Genomic DNA, 23,250 nt, shown 5'->3' with positions numbered 1-23,250 from the left:
AGCAATATAGCATTCCAGAAGAGTATGAAGCATAAGCAAGAAAATAACACACTTTAAAGGATAAATCTGAGTGTTGTTATTGTACACAGTTTTATGATTCAATTCAATTGTTGATTTGTTGATTTGATTAATATATACAGTACAGACCAAAAGTTTGGACACACCTTCTCATTCAAAGAGTTTTCTTTATTTTCATGACTATGAAAATTGTAGAGTCACACTGAAGGCATCAAGGGCTATTTGACCAAGAAGGAGAGTGATGGGGTGCTGCGCCAGATGACCTGGCCTCAGGCATGTACTGGCCATCGGGATTACCGGGAGATTCCCGGTGGGCCGCGGTCTGGTTGGGCCGGTGCGTTATGTATTTTGTTTTTAAATCATTATTAATCGCAAATATATTCGTAAGTATATTGTTGTATAGTCAAATTCCGGCCTTATGGGTCTCTCTTGTGGAGCCGCATGATGCTGATGCGAGCTGCGAGACGTGACGTGTTCACTGCTCATTGGCCAATCAGAATCAAGTTCTAGCCTTGAAAAGCGGCCGCTTTACAACTGCAACGAATTTCAATGTGTTAAATAATAAAATATCTAAGCGTAAAGGAGGGGCCGAAAGTTGAGAGAGAGAAAACGACAAGCACTTGAGGCAGATGCCACCAAATGTGTCAAGATAAATCAATTATTTGCTGGAAGGCAAAAGACTTAAGTGAAGATGTCAGTAGGGCGGGACTTGACTGCTGAGGTGAGACAGAAATGTAATGATACACGTAGGCTACTCCATTGTTTTGTTTCAAAAAGTTAGGATATTCCAGCTGTAATACGCCACCACTCACTGATCTATATAAATGACATTTAAAATTCTCAGCTCTCAGGTTCTGTCCATTTCATTACAAAATTCAGACAATACCGTTTTGGTGTTAGAAATTGTGACGTGACAGATCGCTTTAGCGCTTCAGTTCAAGTAAACCGATCATCTGTTACTTTCTGTTTAAAGATACAGTACAACTTACCGAAATGTATATATGCCTCATAAATAATATCGATCAATCAGTTATCAGTCAAAACAGCAGGAGAACAATTATGTCACAGAACGTTACATTTACCGCAAGAAAGCCATTTAAAAACCATAGCAGGTAAGTTGAGAAATAGCCATAAGAAAAGAGTATTTTGCTAAATATGTGCACTATAGTACATACTTATTATATTTTCACCTGTCATTTAATAATTGTTATATACTGCATTATATTTAATTTTAACTAGTTATTTTTAACCTTTAATAATACCAGCTGATGCTCTATGTCTCTGTATGTTTACAGCATTTATGTGAGATATATTTTTTCAATTTGTAATCAATTGAGAAAAAAATCCCTTAAAGTGCCAGGCAGAATTCTTATACCTACTGTTGGTCTGTGTCATTAATGTGAACAAAAGACAAAGAGAAATAACTCACTGCTCTTGAATAACAGCTTAACAAGGATATATATGCATGTATGTATATGTGTGTGTGTAAATAATTTTATTTTTATTTATGTATTTATTTTTGGCAGGGTAAACCCTAGCATTGAGCAGACTAAGCCAGAGTGCGCACGCACGTCACATCAGGAAGCACTCGCGCACTCAGATCAGTTGGACGTGGTTGTGTACAAGAGATAAAAACGATATAAATACTGTTCGTTTTCTTACACAAACCGCACGTTTCGTGTCTTAGGTCATCAATGTGTACTTACGATGGGGAATTGTTTAATTTGGACTTCTCTGTGCATGCTCTTTGAGGTGGTGACCATAGACCTCCATTATGTGAGGCACAGACAAGGACGGTTTGGCCTAAAAATATCAAAATGGGAAATACTGCGGAAACAAAGAAACCTACATCTTGGATGTCCTTGAGGTAAGCTAAAACATACCAAAATTTAATTTGAGAGTGAACTATCTCTTTAATACTAGCCTACTATAAGCAGCCAACAGGTCAGAGGTAATTTGTGTAAATTAATTAAAAAAAAAACAAGTGTTATGTTGCAGCACATGAAATAGTTACAGCAGAAATTGTGTACCCTAAGCATTAATATTTCTATTAGAATAATAAGAAGCACATACATTAAGACCTTTAGATATTTAAAATAAAGCCTGATAAAATAATTTGCATTTTCCACATGTGTTAATTCATAGTTTTGATGCCTTCAGTGTGAATCTACAATTTTTCAATTTTCAAAATAAAGAAAACTACCGTATTTTTCGGACTATAAGTCGCACCTGAGTATAAGTCGCACCAGTCCAAAAATACGTCATGATGAGGAAAAAAACATATAAGTCGCACTGGACTGTAAGTCGCATTTATTTAGAAAACATTACTATCTACAGCCGCGAGAGGGCACTCTATGTATACAGTGTAGACTACAGGAGCACTGAGCAGCATAGAGCGCCCTCTCGCGGCTGGAGACGGTAATGTTTTCTCTTGGTTCATTTCTCTTGGTTTTTTTCTTTCTCGGTTCATGTCAAATTAATTTTGATAAATAAGTCGCACCTGACTATAAGTCGCAGGACCAGCCAAACTATGAAAAAAAGTGCGACTTATAGTCCGGAAAATACGGTATTTGAAGGAGAAGGTGTGTCCAAACTTTTGGTCTGTACTGTAAGATGTAACCACCTTTATTTGGGTTTGCTACAGTTATAATGTAATTGTTGATTACATATGAAAGACATGCTTGCTTCAATAAAATGGATAACTCTTCATTAGACATTTCACAATATAACATTTTATTATTTCTTTAAGTAAACGGCTACATTTTGTTATTTTTCAGCCTTTTGACAATATCTATTTATATCTGCTCTCAAATGGCTTGAAAAAAAAGAGAACAAAACATATTCGAAACATGCAAATGTTAAATGTTAAATATAAAATTATATTGATTGTATTTATATGTTCCTAATATAAGAAAACTTAAATAACTGTAAAATAAATAAATAAAATCTTGCCTTCATGTAATCTTGCCTTCATGTAATCTTTAAAAAAGAAATCAGTAAATTCTTTCTTCTTTTTTTGGTCAACTGAAATCGATTCATGGAAATTAATCACATTTCTTAACTTTTAATGCTACCTTTTTTTTTTATAGTCATATAAATCACAAAAGAAATTAGGCCAAATTGTGCAGCCCTACAAACAAGTTCCGCAAAACCTGTTTTTTTTTTTTATTAACATACACGCGCACACACATTTTTGCACAATAAAACTGCAAAAACAAACAATTATGATTTAATTTTGTCCTTAAATCATGCAGCCCTAATAGCATACCATTCGGTACCACAGCAGGGTGAAACCAAATAAAAAATTTGCATCAGGCATTGAAAACGGAAATAGTGTCTCAACATAATAGTTGCTCTACTGAAGCAGCCCAGTTCAGATGTGATCAACCAATCACACATCCTCCAATCACCTCTCAGTACCTCCACGTAGTGTTAATTTCGTCAGACGAGACGAAATATGTTCGTCAACAACCTTTTTTTTCATGACTAAGACAAGACTGACAAGACTGCACCACTGTCCAAAAACGCTGACTAAGACTAAATTAACATGCATTATTGTTGACGAAAAAAGACGAGACGAAAATGTTTTGCATAAAATAAAAACTAAGATAAAATCTCTCTTCATTTTCATCTACAATCGTCTCTGCTTTTTCATCAACTGTTACGCCTTTAAAAATTCAGAACGAGTTTGCGGCTTCGCGCTGTTGCTCAAGTTACAGGTCTCATACTCCTGTTGCTGCCAGCCTGTGGCTGCAACACAAAACTGCTGAACGCACAACACCCAAAGCGAACACGAGTGATGAGCGAGCGACGACGACATGCTAGGTCGAAGGAAGAGGCTCGATATTTGTGTGTTATAGTTAGCAGCGGTCTATTATCAAGAAATAAAATAGTGTGTGCGTAAAAAGAATTTGTCCACACGCCGCTCAAAAAATACAAAATAAAAAAAAATTCCTGAGCGCAAGTCCACCATCTAGGCAGGCTTTTTGTGTTAAATTATATTTCCTGTTGCTGCGCAGGCTCTTTTATTGTATATGACAGCTTATGTCCCAATGACCGGTCTTTTCATTACGATTAAAAGCAGTATCAATAAAGTAAAAAATTGTGATCAGGTTAATCATTTGTGAATGTGTCTCCTAAATCAGAATTTGAAAACCAGACACATTTAACATTTGCATCCAACAAAAATCATTCAACAAGTGTATTTTGTCAGGTAATTATGACATTTAACCAATGCTTGAGATATGTGAACACATTTTTTTTACTGAAATGTTTATCAGTAATAATGTGTAAAATAATAAAAATCACTAAAAAATTTTGACTAAAACTAAACTAAAATTAAAAGACTTTTAGTCGACTAGGATACTTTGAGTTTTCTTTTGACTAAAACTAGACTAAAATGACGAGACTTTTAGTCGACTAAAACTTGACTGACAAAAAAAGATATGTGAATGACTAAATATGACTAAAACTAACAAGGACATTTGGCACAAGACTAAGACTAAATTAAAAATAGGTGACGAAATTAACACTACCTCCACGCTGCTTATAATACCTCAGACCTCCAGATAACCCTTATGAAACACTGGCCTCAACATCCTCTGCCTTTGGGCCCTGTTCACAGGAAACTCCGCTGCTCCCAAAATGGAAGAATGTAAATCCTGCTTTTATTAAAAACGCTGTGTAATATTTATTTTCCAAACATGTCATAGGAAAGCTTTCTAGATGCTCGTCTGACGACTGGCCGTGTTTAATTTAGCGGAGCGTTCGGTTTCAGAGCGGTAGGTAGACTGACAATGCTTTTACTGTTAGCCCGACCGTGAACCACCAAAACCAAGACGCCTGACAAAGCAAAATAAGACTTTACTAAGAAAACAGTACAGTTATTAATAAACCAAATGATTTCATAAAAATAGAAAGAAATTTACATTAACACCACATTAACTAACCATAGTTTTGTGAAACTTCTACCACTTCAGTAAGCACTGGAAAGCATCAGCCAATCTTTTATATCATTTCATTCTTTTTCTTAGTTATCTTTGAGAGGGATTACACCTCGGCACACAACAATAATGATATTTTTTTATGAAATACAACTAGAGATATTGAAGGAGTGAGTGAGACGTGACCTAAACTTGACTTGAGACAAAAATAAGGAAGCAGTTTCACATCAGACTATATGGAGTAAAAAAAAACAAAAAAGATTCACTTCACAGTGTGTCTTTGTTTCACACACAGAGATCTACTACACAACTGTCCCTTACTGAAGTGACATGAGAATTGTAGGAGAAACAGGACTTTCATAAGTGGATTACTTGTATTAGGAGCTAATCCCTGTGACTAGTTGGCATCAACCGCCTGTCTCTTTACAATACTGTAATGCTCCGCTACAAAACTTAAGAGATATAATAAGAGTCTGATGTTAGAATGCTGCAAACTCTAAGAGCTTGATACAAATCACATTCAAAAATCAAAAGTGACAGTTAAGACATAATAATGTTAATAAGGTACATTATGTTTCATATAAATGCTGTTTTTAAAACATTCTATTCAAAGAACAACGAAAAATTAAATCTACAAGTTTCCAGAAAAATATGAAACTGCACAACTGTTTTCAACTTTGACAATAATAAGAAATGTTTCTTGAGAACCAAATCAGCATGATTTCTGAAGAATTGTGTGACTGAGGACTGGAGTAATGATGCAGAAAATTCAGCTTTGCAGCACAGACATGCATTGCATTTTATCATACATAATAAATCTAGAAAACGGTTCTAATAATATTGCACAATATTACAGTCTTTGTTTATTTTTTTTTTAAATAAATGCAGCCTCGGTCAACATAAGACTTATTATTTTTTTAATCAGAAAAATCTTAAAGACACTAAATATTCAAATCAACCGATATTTTATTTTGCTCTGAAAAAAGAACTTTGGTGGTAAAATGATGGCATCAGATGACAATAACATAGCTGTGCTATTAAATATAGGCCTATTTCAAATTAAATACTGAATTCCTGATAATGTTTTCCAATGAATCCTCCATTTTTATGGAACAATTCAACACAAAACTGTCAATTTCCCATCCATAACGGAGCAAAGCTCTTCTATTGCCTCACAAAACCATTTGTTTCCTTTTTATGTGCAGAAAAAGTTGCATTAGAGTGATGTGCTGTAAAATCTGACAGAATGATCGAGTAGCTCTCTGTCATCTGAAACCGCTATCGGCCTCCATTTATCTTCATCTCTACGGACCCTCTACTCCTTCACTTAATCTCATTTTACTGGCCTTTATCTATAAGTGAGGCACTCAGCCTGGACAAACTGAGACCATGTTTTAATGAACGCACATCTCGGAAGGAGATTTGACGATTTCCTAAGCTACACCTTCTAGTGAATCCTAAAGGGAAAATTCAAGGCATGAATCTCTTTCCACAGCTCATGGAGTGCTGTTATGACAACACAGTGGTATTTTTTCATCGCCCTCTTTCAACATTAATCTTCATCGGTTTTAATTTAAATCAGTGAGGCACTAAACGGGGTCCTTGAAAGAATGCAGAGGACAGAACTGAATAGGCCTATAGTGCCTATCAAACTTCATCAGTCAGCGTTAACAGAGAAACGAAAAAGGACACACCAAAAGAGACGCATATACATTTCGCTTTCGTGCGATATTTTCACTATGTTGAAACACATTCTGACAGGCTCCTCTCTGAGAGTATTGGGTGTTAAATAAGCATGCAGGGATAGACAAGATGTTGTGTTCTGGATTCTGACAGTGTGAAATGAATTACACACCTGCCACACACTCGCTCTGATCTGTGGAAATACCTCACTTCATCTGAAACTGAAAAGTGTCCTCTGAAAAGCCCGGTATACACCGTGCAAGAATCTGTAGAATCTTTTAAAATATTTCCAAGAGTTTAACACCCCGTTCTGTTATTACGGGGGCAATTCCACGTCCCTAAGCATGACGCAGCACCAAACGAAACATGATTGGTTGCTTTACCTGTCAATCATATGGCCTTCGAAGCGGCCAAGGTTCCCAGACCTTCTGCAGCCAGTATGAAGGTCTGGCTAAGAGAGACTAGCTGCTGTTATGGTCTTGCAACCAAAGATAGTCGGCTAAAATTTTACTGGCAGTGTCAACGTGACATGGTGTTTAGGCCTGTCACTTTTGTGAAAAAAATCATTTTTGATTTTTAAGACATAAGTGTTCATTGAATCGATTGTAAAATTGATTTTACATGTCTAAAAAAAAAAAAAAAAGACGTTTCCTTTTTCAATGTCAAATAATGGACGAACGTAAAGAGAACCCTGGAAACGCACAAGTCAGCAATATTTCTTATTTATTGGCATGAAGTTTTGTGCAGAATAACAAACAGCAACAGGAGTGCAACATTCTCGAAAAAATATATATATAAAAAAAATGATACTTTAAATGGACTTGAGAACAGGCCATGTGTGTTTTTTTATTGAACGTAACCAACACTTAGGCTAGGCGGCACTAGGCAGGCATAATGAAATGTGCAAAAAAGCTACGGCCATTACAAATTTATTGGACAGGAAAACAAGTCGATAAACATTTTCGGGGTCCAGATCAGAGCGATTTTTATTCACTATATGTCCAGCTGTTGAGAAGATGCGCTCCAACCGCACTGATGTCCCAGGGACACTCGGGTACAGCTGTGCAAGGTGGGGGTATTACTGCCAATTTTCCACCACAAAAGCCGGTCGCTGTCAGCATGCAATGGTCCTTTTCATAACTCAGAATCTCCTGTAACTAGATGCGTAAATGAGGCGAATTCGTATCTACCGTGCCGCAAGACCTCCAGACGAGAGTAAACGCGTCTTTACATTGACTTAACATTGAAATCACTTGCGCCAGACGCTCTATTCGCGTTTGGTGTGAACGCAACATAAGATGTCGCTTTCGACGTCACTGGGTCTTATAGGCGTGTAAAATTGCTGGTATTTTCTGTCTAGCTTTTGCAATGCATACTGCACTTTATTTTCTTTTTCTGCTTGTTTGTGCATTTTGTTACATGTATATTTTTTAATTGTTTAATTATTTTTAAAATTAATAGTGTACATATTTGGTTAAAATCGATTCCCTATTTTCATTTTAGAAACTTTTTTTGGTTGGTCCATTTTCGAACTAAAAGTGACATCCCTAATGGTGTTCAAGCTTGAATACCATGGAGGAAAAAAAGGAAAACTAGTATGTGGATACTGATGACAAATTAATCTACACAAACTTGCATCGTGCCCTATAACTCAATAGTTGTCATCATCGTAGAGTCTACACACGTCATACCCAGCTTTATTTGATCCAATCTCATAAGATAGCTTAATTTGCACAGTCTGTGGAAGGCATAAGTGTTGTACATTTGTGACCACCCATATATCCATATGCTTGTTCAGATTTACATATCAACACCTATTAGGGCTGTAGCTATCGAATATTTTAGTAATCGAGTATTTTACCAAAAATTCCATCGATTAATCGGATAAAATGTGTTTTTGCTTAATTAAAGTGCAATATTAATTATGCAAGAGAAAATAAGACTCCTGGGTCTTGTGGGGGACCGCACGTTCAACATGGACGTTAATACGCACACATACGCACAAACACACACCGAGACTGTTTGGTGATACAAGAGTTTATTGTAATTATTGATCAGAGAGTGAATGAAATACCTGTAAACTATGTGTATTGTTCCCGTGTAGCGTTTGTCCCGTGATTTTTAGAGCCCTGGTAAGAAACAATGGCAGGAATTATTGGTTCCGCTTAGGGTGGGAATCTACCATGTATTAATTGAGCGTGGGGGTTTCAGGGGCAATGTGGCCGAGTTGTTGCTATTATTTCCATAATGTGAACGAATTAATAACATCAAAGTAGATTTATTAAGTAGAACATCATGCCAATATGTTTCTTTCAGACTCTGTATATTTCAGGGAACATGTGTAAAGTGTTTTCTGTGAGTTTGTCCCTCCACATGGGGTAATGGTGCTGGCCACCAGTATAAATGTGAATGTCTTTGTAATGGAAGGTAGTCTGTGTTTGTTTCTGCAGTGGAGAGTGTGGCCTGAGGGTTGCAAGTATTTTATTCACTCTCTGATCAATAATTACAATAAACTCTTGTATCACCAAACAGTCTTGGTGTGTGTTTGTGCGTATTAACGTCCATGTTGAACGCGCAGTCCCTCCGTGACCGTCACAGGTCTATTAAAATGAACAACTAAGTTTCCTTTTTTATAAAAAAAATATTTTTATTTTTTAAATGCATAGAATGCAATGCATACATCAAAAATAAACATTTAATTATTACCCATTGTTTCTCTGTCTGTACTTGTACTGTGAACAATGACAAGAAAGTTGACAGATGAATTAAGTGTATTTGAGTGCCATTCAGTTGGGGTTTTAAATAAAGCATTTTCTGAGATGCACATTAAACATTAAACACATAAAACATTAATTTAATTTATCTTTTAATTATTGAAAATTAACTTAACTTTTAATTAACTTTAAAAAGAAAACATGGACGAAATGTTGTGTGATTAAACCTTAAAGAAATGTTAGAATTTTTTTTTTTTTTTTTTTTTTTAGTAGTAGGCTGTGTACATTCATGTACGTTTAGGGAGAGAGTCGGAGAGAGTTAGAGAGTCGGACTCCCAATCGAAAGGTTGTGAGTTCGAGTCCCGGGCCGGCAGGAATTGTGGGTGGGGGGAGTGCATGTACAGTTCTCTCTCCACCTTCAATACCACGACTTAGGTGCCCTTGAGCAAGGCATCGAACCCCCAACTGCTCCCCGGGCGCCGCAGCATAAATGGCTGCCCACTGCTCCGGGTGTGTGCTCACAATGTGTGTGTGTGTTCACTGCTCTGTGTGTGTGCACTTTGGATGGGTTAAACGCAGAGCACAAATTCCGAGTATGGGTCACCATACTTGGCTGAATGTCACTTCACTCATTCTGCTGAACAATAGTCTTTAACCTGACTTTTATTTTGACAGGTTGAAGTACCTTTACAGTTCTGTGTGTGTATGTGATGTGACGCTAGTTTTACTCAAATCAAACGGTCAAACGCTCAAGAAGAGACTGTCAGAGCAGTTCTGCAGATGTTGTTCATGTGTTCACGTCCTTATTTAGTGAGACAGCAGACACTGAAATCACCGGAGCATCACGCTCGCTTCTAGGGCTGGGTAAAAAAAATAGATTTTTCGATTAATCGTTTTTTAAAATGTGGTCGATTCAAAATCGATTCTCAAAGGTCATGAATCGATTTTTCCCATATTTATTTCCGCAGACATTGAACGTAAGATTAACGTTAATCTAATTACAAATCTTCTCCACTAGATGTCACCCTCTTATGTGCCTTGTGCGATGTTACCAACGAACCCATCATTCATTCATTCATTCAGTGCTTAAAGCAGTAGTTCTCAACCCGCGGCCCGTCACAAATTCAAATGCTGCCCACCATTTGCTGAACACACACACACACACACAACTTTTGCAACTCACTTGAAGAAGTTAAAGCAAATGGAAACACCATATACTACGCAGCAATCATCCTTAATTGAAGAAATGTGGCAAAACATCTCTGGAGAGAACCTCTGTAATGAATTAAACCTTTGTAATCATCGGGAAGAAGGAGGCGGGAACCGGCGGACAATCAAATAACATTTTAATAATCACAAAATAAAACAAAACAGCGCACCAGCCCCTCACGGACGACTGGTGCGCTCAAATAAAAACCAAAACACAACTAAAATCCCAGGCCTGGTCCTCTCTCACGGGCTTCGCTGTCGTCGCTCCAGTTTTATATCCTTCCATCTCCTACGTGGGACTCGAGACCGGCGGTGGGCCGCAGGTGCCACTGATTTGCCCAATCATTGCCGGCCTCACTCCTTGTTCCCACGTCCCTTGGCCCCGCCCCACTCGCCACAACCTCATATTATTAAATTCGAAAGTGCTTTCCATATTTGGATCAACATAGGCTACATTTGTGAACGCACATTTTCTGCAATGTTGCGCGTCAGGTCATGCTCCCGTTCGCGTCCAGACTGCATCTTGCGTCCGCGAGTCCGCTATGGACCGCTAGGCAGGCATGATGTAAACATCGCCATCGGAGAGTGTGTACCGGGGCTCTGAGCAGACGACCGCGCGGAAAGGGGCGCGTGGTCAGTAGTCTTCAAAAGCACAATTGCACATGTTCAGGCAATGTGAAGAAGCCCATTGCCAATCCAACCAATCGGGCCGGGCTTGGGCTTGTGCGGTAAACGAGCGGTCATGTAATGTGTTTCGATTAGCGAAAGATGCGAAAATGTATGCTGAGTAGTTGAAACGGAGGCTTTCCTCTGACGATTACGTTTTTTTGTAGCACCAGCAACTAAAGCAAAGTCTGAGGTTTGGAAAAGTTTTGACCTTGTTTATGAGAATAATGAGTGAATAATGACGCACCATCAGTGAGCGCAGGAGCGTGCTGAAGCCATCTACAGTGGATTCAATCTTTTTCCTCCACAAAAACAGGTAGGCCTTACCTAATCTTGGTGAGTAAATGTTTTTCAAATAATAACTAAATATTAATTGAGTCTTAAATGCATAATGTAGACAGAGTAGGCTATATAAGCTAATGTTGGCATTATTATTTTATTATGTCAGCTGCTATGGCGAAGCAAATCCGGCAGAGCCTTTCTCTTAATTCATTTCGTTATTGCCAAATACCCATCTTAATTTAGAATTTATCTTCATTAAATTTTTTAAGAAATACTTGTATTTATTGGTGCGTTGGCCTATTTATATGCTAAATGAGTCTATACCTAGGGCTATTTATAGAGTGCTGAGATGTTATGATGTTACAGAGGACTTATTTTATTTCTTTGTTCAAACTTCCAAGTGGCCTATTACGTTAGTCATGTTTAAATTATGTTAAACCATGTAAAATGACTCATTCCTGACAAAAGGCGAAAGAGCTGCGTGCGTGCGTACATTTGAATAATGTCGGGCTGTAAATGGGTTCGGGCTTTTAAAAAGCTGTCAATCAAAATGTACTTGTCGGGCTCGGGCCGAAATCTGTCGGTCTTAACTTTTAATCTGTCGGTCTTAATAGAAAATCGAATCGAGAATCGAAATCGAATCGATTTGAGAGCTTGTGAATCGAAATCGAATCGATCTGGAACATCTGAATCGATACCCAGCCCTACTCGCTTCCGTGTGTTAATAAAGGAAGAAGCGCTTCTGCTCCATTCATTAACAGAGACACGCAGAACATGCAGGATTCATATTTAAATAGACTGTTCCGGCTTAATATTTACAGATATTAGTCCATATCGTGATTTGATGTAAGTGCAATGACATATTTTTTATTAATTCATTCAAAATTTAGCAAATTCCGTGCCATTCCGCGTTTAACTGTAAATTCCTTTTTTATGACTGGATTCCGCGTTTCCCTCTGCATTTTCTGCATCTTGCAATGGACACACACCACGACGTTCTCTTTACATTTGCCCGCGCCCTCAAATCAAAAAACTGCTGACTCCTTGCAGTATGCGAAGTCTGACGCAGCGCTTGTGTCTCCTTCCGCTTTGTGGATGACGTAAACGCGTTGTGTCACATTAAAAAAAATCATTGCGAAAGAACCTGACGTGAGATTTAAAATAAATTAAAAGAGGCTTCGAGGCAGAGGAATTTGCCTCGATCATTTTTTGTAATCGAGTTACTTGAGGAATCGTTTCAGCCCTAACACCTATTCAGTCACTCAGCATAATAGTACATGGAGATTAGCTGATCACAACAGAGGTCATTTACAGATATTGAGCGAGTTTGCAAAAAAAAATAATTGGCATCATAGGAATGATTACACCCATATTTCGCACTCCTAGAGTCATGCAGCGACTGTTTCAGATGCTTCAGTTCAATTTGGTGAACTGGTTCAAATTCGATTTACTAGCTCTAACAGCCAATGTGGTTGCACTGAGAAATTAACACTTGTGCTAAACATTGTTCAAGTGGTGAGGTCAGGGAGGTGGAAAATGATCCTGTAAATTGGAATTACAAATTTGATTTGATTTTCACTAGAGTTGCAAAATTAATTAATTAATTAATTAATTAATGGGGAAAATGAGAACAAACAAGTAATTTGCAAAACTGCAAATTAGCCTATAAGAGGGAAATTAAATGTAGTTGAAAAAACATCTTGCAGCACAGTTTTGGTTAAAACAACCAGATTTAATGAAAAATCAGAGGAATTTCTACCATGCGCATTCCTCAATCACATGCACAGATCATTTCTAGAATCTGCCCACTACAGCAGGAATATTGAAGTCACACTACTGCATTTGAGCAGTCAAATAAGTTTTGATAATATTACTATGGTGAATGTTTGATTTATCGTATTAAAGTTTAACTAGCAAAATAAAAATGCGTTTATACATCAGTTTGCTAGCCAGTAAATAAGATATATTAAATGTAAGCTAGCTAACATAATTTCTTTGCCCATTTAAGAGGCCAGCTATCATGGTGCTAGCTAGCTGAACTGTGATGCCATTTCTTCTGCTAGCAAGTTTTTTGTTATCACACAAGAATGTAGGTTATATTCCCGTTAATTCCCATAAATACCAACTTTGAATATTTCCAAAATCCCCTAAGCTTAACTTCCCATGGAAAGTTTAAAAAATGTACTGGAATTTTTCAGACCCTTTGCAAAATTATTATTATAAGCGGACTTCAATATGTCCCAAATGGACATTGTGTTTCATTGCGTTCTTTGTTCTTCTGTTTCCAAAAGTGCAACAGTGTCACAACATCATCTTTGATAGCACTAGATAGTTGATAATGGTTGACACAGCATCATGAGACATTCCTTGTACTAGCGGTGTCCTGGCATCATTATCTCACGCTGGCGCACAAAGTGTCAGGAGGCGCTCTCCCATCTTTCATTTGCTTTATTTCCGTTAAGTAATGTATAACAGACACCCTGAACACTGCCAAAACATTACAAACCGAAGGTTTGATGACTATCCCAGCACAGTCAAATAGGGACCTTCAAGTCAATATGACGTCAGGCACCATCTGTCCCGCTCCAGTCTGGAGAGCAGCATCTCTGAAGGTGCCAGGCCATTGCTGGGGTGACTGTGTCACTCTATATTCCCCACACTGACGGGAGAGCACTGGGTTTCAGAGCTTATCACCCTTTCAGGCGGCAGTGACCCTGATTTATGGGACACCAGGGAAGAGTCACACCATTGGCCAAATGGGAGAAACTTTCTCCTGACAGATATTGCCAAACTGTGTCAAACTGACAGGACCAAGCCTTGATCCAGTGGAGCATTGCTTCAAACAAGGAAAATAATGACCATAATTGAAACCAACTTCCATTATTTAATAGATACAGTGACTTAAAGATGCATCTTCAACAATGAGATTTTTTTTTTGAGCACATTTTTTTTTTAATTAATTTTCTTTCTTTTTTTTTTTCAAACTACTTCAGTACTTACTAATATTTGAAAAACCATTGAAAATAAGAGCAGTGTGTCAGATTATATCTTATTTGCTAAACCGTAGCTCCATTTGGTTTCATTGTTTGATAAAGTTTAATCCACAACACAGGAATGAAAAGTTTATAAAAACGTATTTTATTTTATTCTTAGAAATGTCTTCCTGCTTGTCTGGAAACCATTTAACAACCTCAGCCATATTCACCAAAATCACATGTGTGTAAGCCCTGCTTACCACCATTCGAGAAACAGCCCAACCACAACCGGCCATCAGCCCAAAACAGCTGCCCGAAGCAAGGCCCTAATCGGCCGTCTGGCCCCTGTTAAGCCACACCTGTGAAGATTTAACACACTAACACTACATTACACAAGATTTTTTAACCTTAATGCCTTTGCAGATTTGATTTATCATTAAAAACAGTAACACTGTGAAAATTATTACAATTTAAAATAACTGTATGAATAAATTTAATTCCTGTGATGGCAAAGCTGGTATTTCTACTCCGGTCTTCAGTGTCACCTGATCCTTAAGAAATTACTCAAATATGCTGATTTGGCGCTCAAGAAACATTTATTATTATTATCAATATTGAAAAGAGTTGTGCTGCTTAATATTTTTGTGGAAGCAGTATTATTTTTTTAAGATGGATGGATGTCATCCTCAGTTCAATCACTGAACATAATGATTCAGGATCACTGCACATGGTGGGATTAACCGTTACCCGGTCTGCATTGTTCTCAGACATGTCTAGAGTAGGTTCACACTCACCCCCTCCATTCCCACCGCCCCAAACTGACAAAAACAAAAACAATTGTGGCCACCAGCATATTTCTGATGTATCACAATCTACTTTGTACTTCCTCTCACCACATGCCTTCTACTCTCAACCCAGATGCCAGTGCCGCCCACTTTGAAGAACAAAGCAGGAATCATGGGAGCGTCGTCTGCGGGACACGTGCTTGGCTCCTGTCTGGTGTCACTTTATTACATGTCGCACTTTCATCCCCCCCCAAACCAGACAAAAAAACAGTCTAAACACACTTGAACTTGGGCCAAAAGAGGCCTGGATCACAATTATCCAATTCAGCAGGGAAAGGGAGCCGATTAACATCCAGGATTCACAGAAGCACCAGATGTTTTCGCTAGACAAACAAATATTGGGAAGGGTGGTGCAGTTCTGGGTCACGTTTTCTTCACGTGTGATATCCGACACCGCTGTAGTGTTTGTGAATGGGAGCCATGAGAGTGGCGTGTTATTATGGAGCAGTCTGATAGCCCAGACAGGCAGTAAACTCCACCCTGTGTGGTCCACTCCTGCAACAGAGGCATGGGTGTGCTCCAACTCAAGTGCCTAATTTGTCTCAGTTCAAACCTAAAAGAGAGTTCAATTTATCTTCAAGCAAACAACGTTGTATATTGTTCAATTTTGGTTATTCACTTATTAAAAATACATAACTATTGCAATTTACACACAGAATCAATTTATCTCTTTTTTTTAATCTCTCAATCAATTTATAACTTATCTCTTATTATTATATATTTTATGACTAGTCACTTTAGTTTGTAAAATGTGATGATTGGAAAAAATGGTGATTTTTGGTAAAACAAAAATACTCTAATAAAAATAAAGACATTATATATATTTTGGCGGGAAAAAAAAATTAAATGTATAAACATGAAAAAAAACATGACTCAGTTACACCACGTTTTTTTTTAGAGGTATTAAATTCTAATTTTCTTGAAGAAACAAGTACACAAGTTTTTCAAAAAAAAATAAAAAGAGTACATTTCAAAGCTTGACGCTTGTTTGCGTATATGTCACTATGCATATGTAGACTAGATTTATAAAGCTGCAGTTGTGCCATTTTTAAAAATAACTAACTTTATCATATGAAATCAAGCACAGAGAGCGTTGGTTTTAGTATATCTACCTTGTCAGCTACACCAAATCCAGATTTTTTCATTTCACAAGCTAATCTGTTTCTGATTTCCTCAAGCCTCTCAATTTTGCCTCAAACAGATGTTTTTGAGCAGCGGAAAGGGAACGGATCTGGAGGGTTGCCCAGCATTTTTTAATGCACTCTTTGACTTAGGGTCTTCTTAGTGTGTCAAGCATGTAAATAGTAAAACAACTTACTTTGTCAATAGTGGTGAAAGGAGAGCGAGAGAGAGAGAAAAAAATATATAAATCAAGAATTCCTCTCTATTGGATTGTCTGTTTTTCTGAAATGGTCATCTGATTTCTTCACTAGATGTACACAGAGCTATTCCAGGGCACTATAATTGAGTTGTCACTGCCATTCAGAAACAAGAATAGCCTTTTCCCAGTCATGGGCTGCTGCAGAAAGAGGAATCTAAAGGAATTCAAAATACAGCTCTCCCGCCATTTACTTTACCAGGAAACTAGTATCTTACTTGGTTTCTGGCTTGACCCCAATCTTTGCGTAAAACAATATCTATAATGGAAACTGACATCCATCATCACTCTTGAAATACTAAATGTGGTTTGTTGACACTCATGTCGCATCAAAACAATATAGCATGAATTTCAAAGAGCTACACCCAGATATGGCATTTTTAAAGAGCTGCACACAAATGAATGAAGAATAGGAGGGCCACTGTGCTGGAGGCTTTTAATATTGTGTGTGCGTAGATTGTATTGAGCTCCATAACTGTGATTGTTGTGGTGTATCCTCTCAATAACGCTCCCAGAACACCTTGTCTGCTACACCAGCCCAATTGGGATCACAACAAGGGTTTATTAGCTCAGCCTGCGACACAGTTTGTTCACAAACACACAACAGTGAGGGACCAAGAGTGCGATAAAAGCAGTTAATGCCACTGTTCTTAAAACAGCAGCAGTGTTTTTAATCTTAGTGTTTTAATTAGTGTTTTAATTTCAGTTTACACCACAGAGAAAAATCATCCATATCTACCTTCCCACATATTTGCCATCAGAAAATTGCTACTAAACTTCACTTTAATTCTAGAGTACACAAAATACAGTCGATTTAGTGTAAATTGCCTAAAAATGATGCATGGTGCAAGCTGCTGTGGCAACGTGGCACATCTAGACAACCCACTCAGCAAACCAGCTTCACACATGAGAGGAGAGAAAACAGAAAGAAAAACTGCAACTCATTTAAAAACACATTACCGGAGTAAAGCGTACATTCTTCTTTCTGAAGCAATGCAGCTGAAGAGCGTTAGAGTTAGACTGGGTTTTACTAGTTTAAGGAACGATATTGGTTTTACTAGTCTACATACATGTACTATGAGGCTGGGTTTTACAACACTGCACATTGTTACTGACTTGTTACAGACTTCTCTTAAATAAAGATTAGACTGGTCTTTTCTAGACTATAGACTAGGCTAAACTTTACTAGTCTACAGAATAGGCCTAGACTGGACTTTACTAGTTTACAGAATGAGATTGGTTCTACTAGACCAGTGGTTCCCAAACTTTTCCATTCCACGACCCACCTAGACAAGTGTAATATATTTCACGACCCACCAAAATATTAAAAAAAAAAAAAAAACAACGAGTGAAATTACTTTAAACCTAATCTTACTTAAAATTTTTATGACAGAAATTAAGTATTTAAGAAAAATAACCATTTTATTTTAGAGTACAACTGAAAATTTCACTACAAATTTACAAGTTTTAATTTTTGTTTACTGGCGTTAAAATATGTAGTGTCCATAAAAACGTGAAGCAGGCTCACTCCAGTGAAGTGTGATCTGCGCTGCTGTGTTTTGTTGCATTCATGATCCTTCCGTGTGTGTCGGCGAGAACGGAGCACAATCCAACACTTTTTTAGAAAAGCATAAGAAGCAAAGCAGAACTATCTAAAACAGTTTGGAGATTAAAATAATTGTGAAATAGGTAAAAAAAGACCGATTGAACCTTTTAATGACATTGCTCTGAGACCTTCAAAACACGCAACGCACACGGACTTAATTGCAATTTGAAAATCACACTAAGGATATTGCAGTTCATTATTAATGTTGGTGGGCTATATCGTTGTGATGAGTGGGTTCCCAGTTCCCGCCTCCTTCTTCCTGTGATTGTGAAGATTTTAATGTTTTACACTGGTGCCGAAGCCAGGGAGGAAGGAGGGGCGCGCTGCCGAAGATCCTTCGCCGCTGGGGTGAATCCGCAGTGCCATCGAGCAGGGCGAAGGAGTCTGCCGCCGAGGGTGCTCGATGTGGTGGGCTGGAGTGAGTTGCCGGGGGGGGGGGGGCGAACTCACTCCAGCCCACCGCCTCGATGACTCCTTCGTGGAAAGAGGTGGGAACCGGCGGACAATCAAACAAAGTTTTAATAACCAAATAAACACAAAACAGCGCGACAGCCCCTCTCGGATGACTGCCGTGCACAAATAAAAAACAAACACAAAATAAAACCCAGGCCTGGTCCTCTCTCGTCCTTCACTGTCATCGCTCCTCTTTTGTATCTTTCCGATCTCCTCCGTGGTTCTTGAGACCGGTGAGTGTTGCTCATTTCCCAATCACTCCACCGGCCTAGCTCTGTTCCCATGGCACTAGGCCCCGCCCCACTCGTCACATTCGTGCAGCCCTAGACTGAACTGTGTTAGTGTCTGTGTGTCATTGAAACGCAAAATTAGCTGCAGCCAAGTGACTTTGTGCGACCCACCTTGTTCCATTCCGTGACCCACGAGTGGGTCGCGACCCACAGTTTGAAAACCCCTGTACTAGACTACATGAAGCTGGGCTTTAAAACACTGCAGACTGTTACTGACTTGTTATAGACTTCTAAACAATGCATCCAGTGGGTTCAACTGGATAGGCAAAAAAAAAAAAACATTAAAATGCAAGGACAGTTACGCTGTCATTGCATTGTGTGACACTGATAAGGCTACCTGACGCACACCTAAAATTCAAATGCAATATTTTCCATTCTAATGTGGATTTATATTTTAAATTCAATGAATATTCAAAATGTGATTTATTTATTTATTTTTTGACGGCCCTACTACAGATGATACTAAACTTTGCTAGACTGTTGAAAAGACTAGGCTTTACTAGTTTACAGAACAATATAATTTTAATAGACTACATATGAGGCTGGGTTTTACAGAACTGCATATTTTTTTATTTTTTTACAATCAAGGCTGGTATTGTCACATATGACTACAGAAATAAGACTACTGAATAATCTGGGTTTTTCTAGATTACAGACTATGTCAGACTACCTACTAAACTGGGGGAAACTCCAAATATGCCCAGACAACAGAGTGTTCTCATATTTACTAGATTATTCTGGGATTTACCAGACTTTACTTGGATCATGTTTACTGGATTACAGTTCCAGACCAGGCTTTACTAGACTATAAGACTCAAATCGCCTTCTTTATACTACAGACTAGTCTTCTATTACAGTCTAGGCTAGTGGTCAACCGATATATCGGCATTTTTCAAATATTGGCATCAGCTGATACGTTTTTCTGCTTGGCCGATTTTTTATTTGAATTATTATCTTTTATTTTGACGGCACTGAGAATCTCCTTGTTCGCTGTCGTCATTAACAGTACTGTCTAATTCCGGTCTATAAATCAGACAGAACGGTTAAACAAAACAATGTACATAAGAAGTATTATAACGATTGCTTTTATATTATTAGTAATAGAAAGGCAAACATTACCTTCTCATCTCCCATCAGCATTAAGCAAATATGCATTTATATAATTTAAACAAATCTTTGAATCTGCTAATGAACATTTAATTTCACAAACCTTACAAACTTATTCGAATCCAGCTGTGAGATCTTGAGAATTTTTATCCAGCATGGTCGCATGTTCTCTGTGTGACTGTCAGTCCGTGTGAATTGAATGCTTTAAATTCGTGATTTCAAATTATGCTGCACTTTATGCATTTGCCCACTGTCATATTCATGTCATTTTCACTGTGTGCTGTATGTAAAATGAGTGTTACCCTGACTTTAATTGAAAAATAAGATTCCCAATCCACACAAACTTCCCAGAATAATCAGTGCCCTGTTGGTTACAGTGTTTACTTCTTTTTTAATTATATTTTTATTAAATATTTATTTATTTGTGAAAAGTACATTGTCATCTTAAGTTTAAGTAAGTTTATTTTATATATATATATAATATAATATATATATAAACCTTTTTCAAGATATCGGCATCGGCCGTCAAAAAAAACAATATCGGTCTACCACTAGTATAGGCCAGCCTTCACTAGACTACAGAAGAGGGTTGGCTTCATTAGAGTACAGAGTAGGCTTGGCTTAGCTGGCCTAGGCAAACATCATGCCCTCCGCTGAGAACATGCTAAGTGCAATTTAGTGTCAAATAGACAAAGACAAAAGCAATAAAAAAGTATTGTTGTGCCATAAATAGAAACTGTTACTATAAAAGCACAATGGACTTTGCTCGAGTGATTTCGCAAGGCTAAATAATATGCTCTATTAACTCAAACAGGTTTTATTGAGATTCGTCTCTAGAAGCGTCACGGGACTGCCCTAAGCAACCAGTGTCAAACAAATACAGTCTCCCTCAGGACCACTGTTAAGTGCTCCATAAAAACGAAGGTAACTCTAGAGCGCTAGGGTTAAAATGCTCACCTATAAACACACACACACCAGTGTGTCATCTCTACCTTAAAACACATTACTAATGGACTAATTTTCCAGGCAAGAAAACATCACATACTAAAGCTGTGAGGACCACTCTTGATGGCAGTTCAACTCAACAAAACTTCCACTGTTTAAGCGGAGTAGTGAGTGAGTGAGTGAGTGAGTGAGTGAGTGAGTGAGTGAGTGAGTGAGTGAGTGAGTATGTGTGTGTGTCTGTCTGTGTGTATAAGTGAAAAAGAGAGAGAATCAAAAGAAGGGAAAGTGCAACACACTGCTGTGATCACAGACAACTACCAACTTGACTGGGTCAAAGTCCTATTGAGAAACTGTACAAAACTGAACTAGCACACCATCCCCATTTTAGAAAACATTTAAGCAAATTAAGCATGTGATGTTTGTGATGAGTAGTGAAGGTTCCTCTCTTGAAAGCTCATTAGTTTATACATCCTTTTGCCTTTAGTGGAAGTACTTGTCAACAGGAAGACCTTTTGCCCTGCGGTAGTCACTTCAAAGTAAAAAAAAAACAGTTTTATGTCCTACTGGCTACACAGCACACCAAGTGTTACGAGACATACTGGACTGGACTGGACTGACCACAGCTCTTCCAAAAGCCTGCACCTGAGTTGAGCTGTAAACATAAAAACGCAAACACCATGTTACCTTGCCCATGGGATTAGTGGTTAACCCAAGATCTAAGATGCCGTCTTAAAGGGATGGTGCACCTACAATAAATCAAGCTGTTCCAAACCCATATGACTTTTTTTTTACTCTTTTTAATTGAATGAATGGATCCCTTTTCCTTCGACACATGACAAATGTCTAAATATTTATTTAGCCAACTGGTCAAGGAAGACAACTGTCAAACAGGTAAAGCCAGAAAACTAACTTCCCCTGAACACTGACAATTTACAGTAGGCCAAATATGAACACTAAACAGAGGAAAAAAGATGTCTGTCTAGTGATTCGTTTGACTCAGACTACCTGAAAAACAAAAAGCGACATGGATAGACTGACATTGGCTCTTGTTTTAACGACTGCTTTATAATTTAAAGTGACTGCAAGGGAGTGTGTAAACTCCAGGAGACCGATGAAGGCTCAATCTGACAAAATTAAGACCAAATGTGTGTGTTGGAGAAGTATTCAATGCGTAAGAAACGGTTCCCACACTCTCCGCATTGAAGAACCACTGTGTACTAACCATATGGAAGAAACTGTATTACTAATGCTTGCTTTTATGATTTGTTTGTCTTTTTTAGATCTTTACAGATGTGGTCACTATAAACAGCTGTTGTGTGGAAAGTAGCTGTACAAACATTCTTTAAAAACTTAAACTGGGTCTGGAAAAAAAACTTGAGGATGCTTGAATAAAAATGTCATTTTGGATGAGCTATTCTTTAATCTCAAAAAATTTGAAATTTAAAGTCCTTAAGAAACCTGACAAACCTTTGGAATTCTGCACGATTTGTATTTGTTTTTCAGAGATAAACAAGCAGAAACTGCTGTTTCATACTTCTCATATGTCTATAAGATTTCAGCAGAAGCATTAAAAATTCAGCTTCTGTAAAAATAGCAGTGCTCAAGAGAGCCTGTCAAAATGTGGACATGCAGGTGGCGTTCGCACATTTTAGAAAAATCCCCAAAACTCCAGATGAACACTCTGGGATCATGACTTTGACTTTTTCATTTTTCAAGGAAATCACTTAGCAAAATAAAATAGATCATATAAGCATAATCATAACAATGCTTCTGCAAATTTTGAGCAAAACCAATATGGCTGCCAATATACAGTATAATCCATACCTCAGCCAATTACAAATTTTATATATAGCAGAAATCAGGATTATGATGCAAGCCAGAGGAAAATGTTGCATGCTGTTGGGTTTGCTAAATGTGAAAGTGACAGGCATCTCTGGGAAAAGGATGCCCGTCTTTAAAGGAAACAGCAACGAATCAATAGTGAGAACTTAATTAATGAAGAAGTAGAGCTTGACATTTCACAATGGCCCTGAAAAGGGAGTTGTCCCTTGTAATCTGTGACAAACCCCCTGGACGGGACGGAGGGCCTCCCTGCCCCCATTAACACTCACTAAACAAAGGCCAGTGCACTTGTAC

At 37.9% G+C, this 23,250-nt stretch overlaps 1 protein-coding gene across 1 annotated transcript in view; it reads right to left on the bottom strand.

Moving 5' to 3' along the window:
- Positions 1–23,250, bottom strand: part of LOC132112905 (arf-GAP with SH3 domain, ANK repeat and PH domain-containing protein 2-like) — a 74,894-nt gene that overhangs the window by 47,744 nt on the left and 3,900 nt on the right. The window lies entirely within an intron of this gene.

This window comes from Carassius carassius, chromosome 32 (genome assembly GCF_963082965.1).
Source record: "Carassius carassius chromosome 32, fCarCar2.1, whole genome shotgun sequence".
NCBI classification, from domain to species: Eukaryota; Metazoa; Chordata; class Actinopteri; order Cypriniformes; family Cyprinidae; genus Carassius; species Carassius carassius.
Note: the sequence above shows the minus strand (reverse complement) of the source record. Positions and strands in the feature narration are given on the sequence as shown.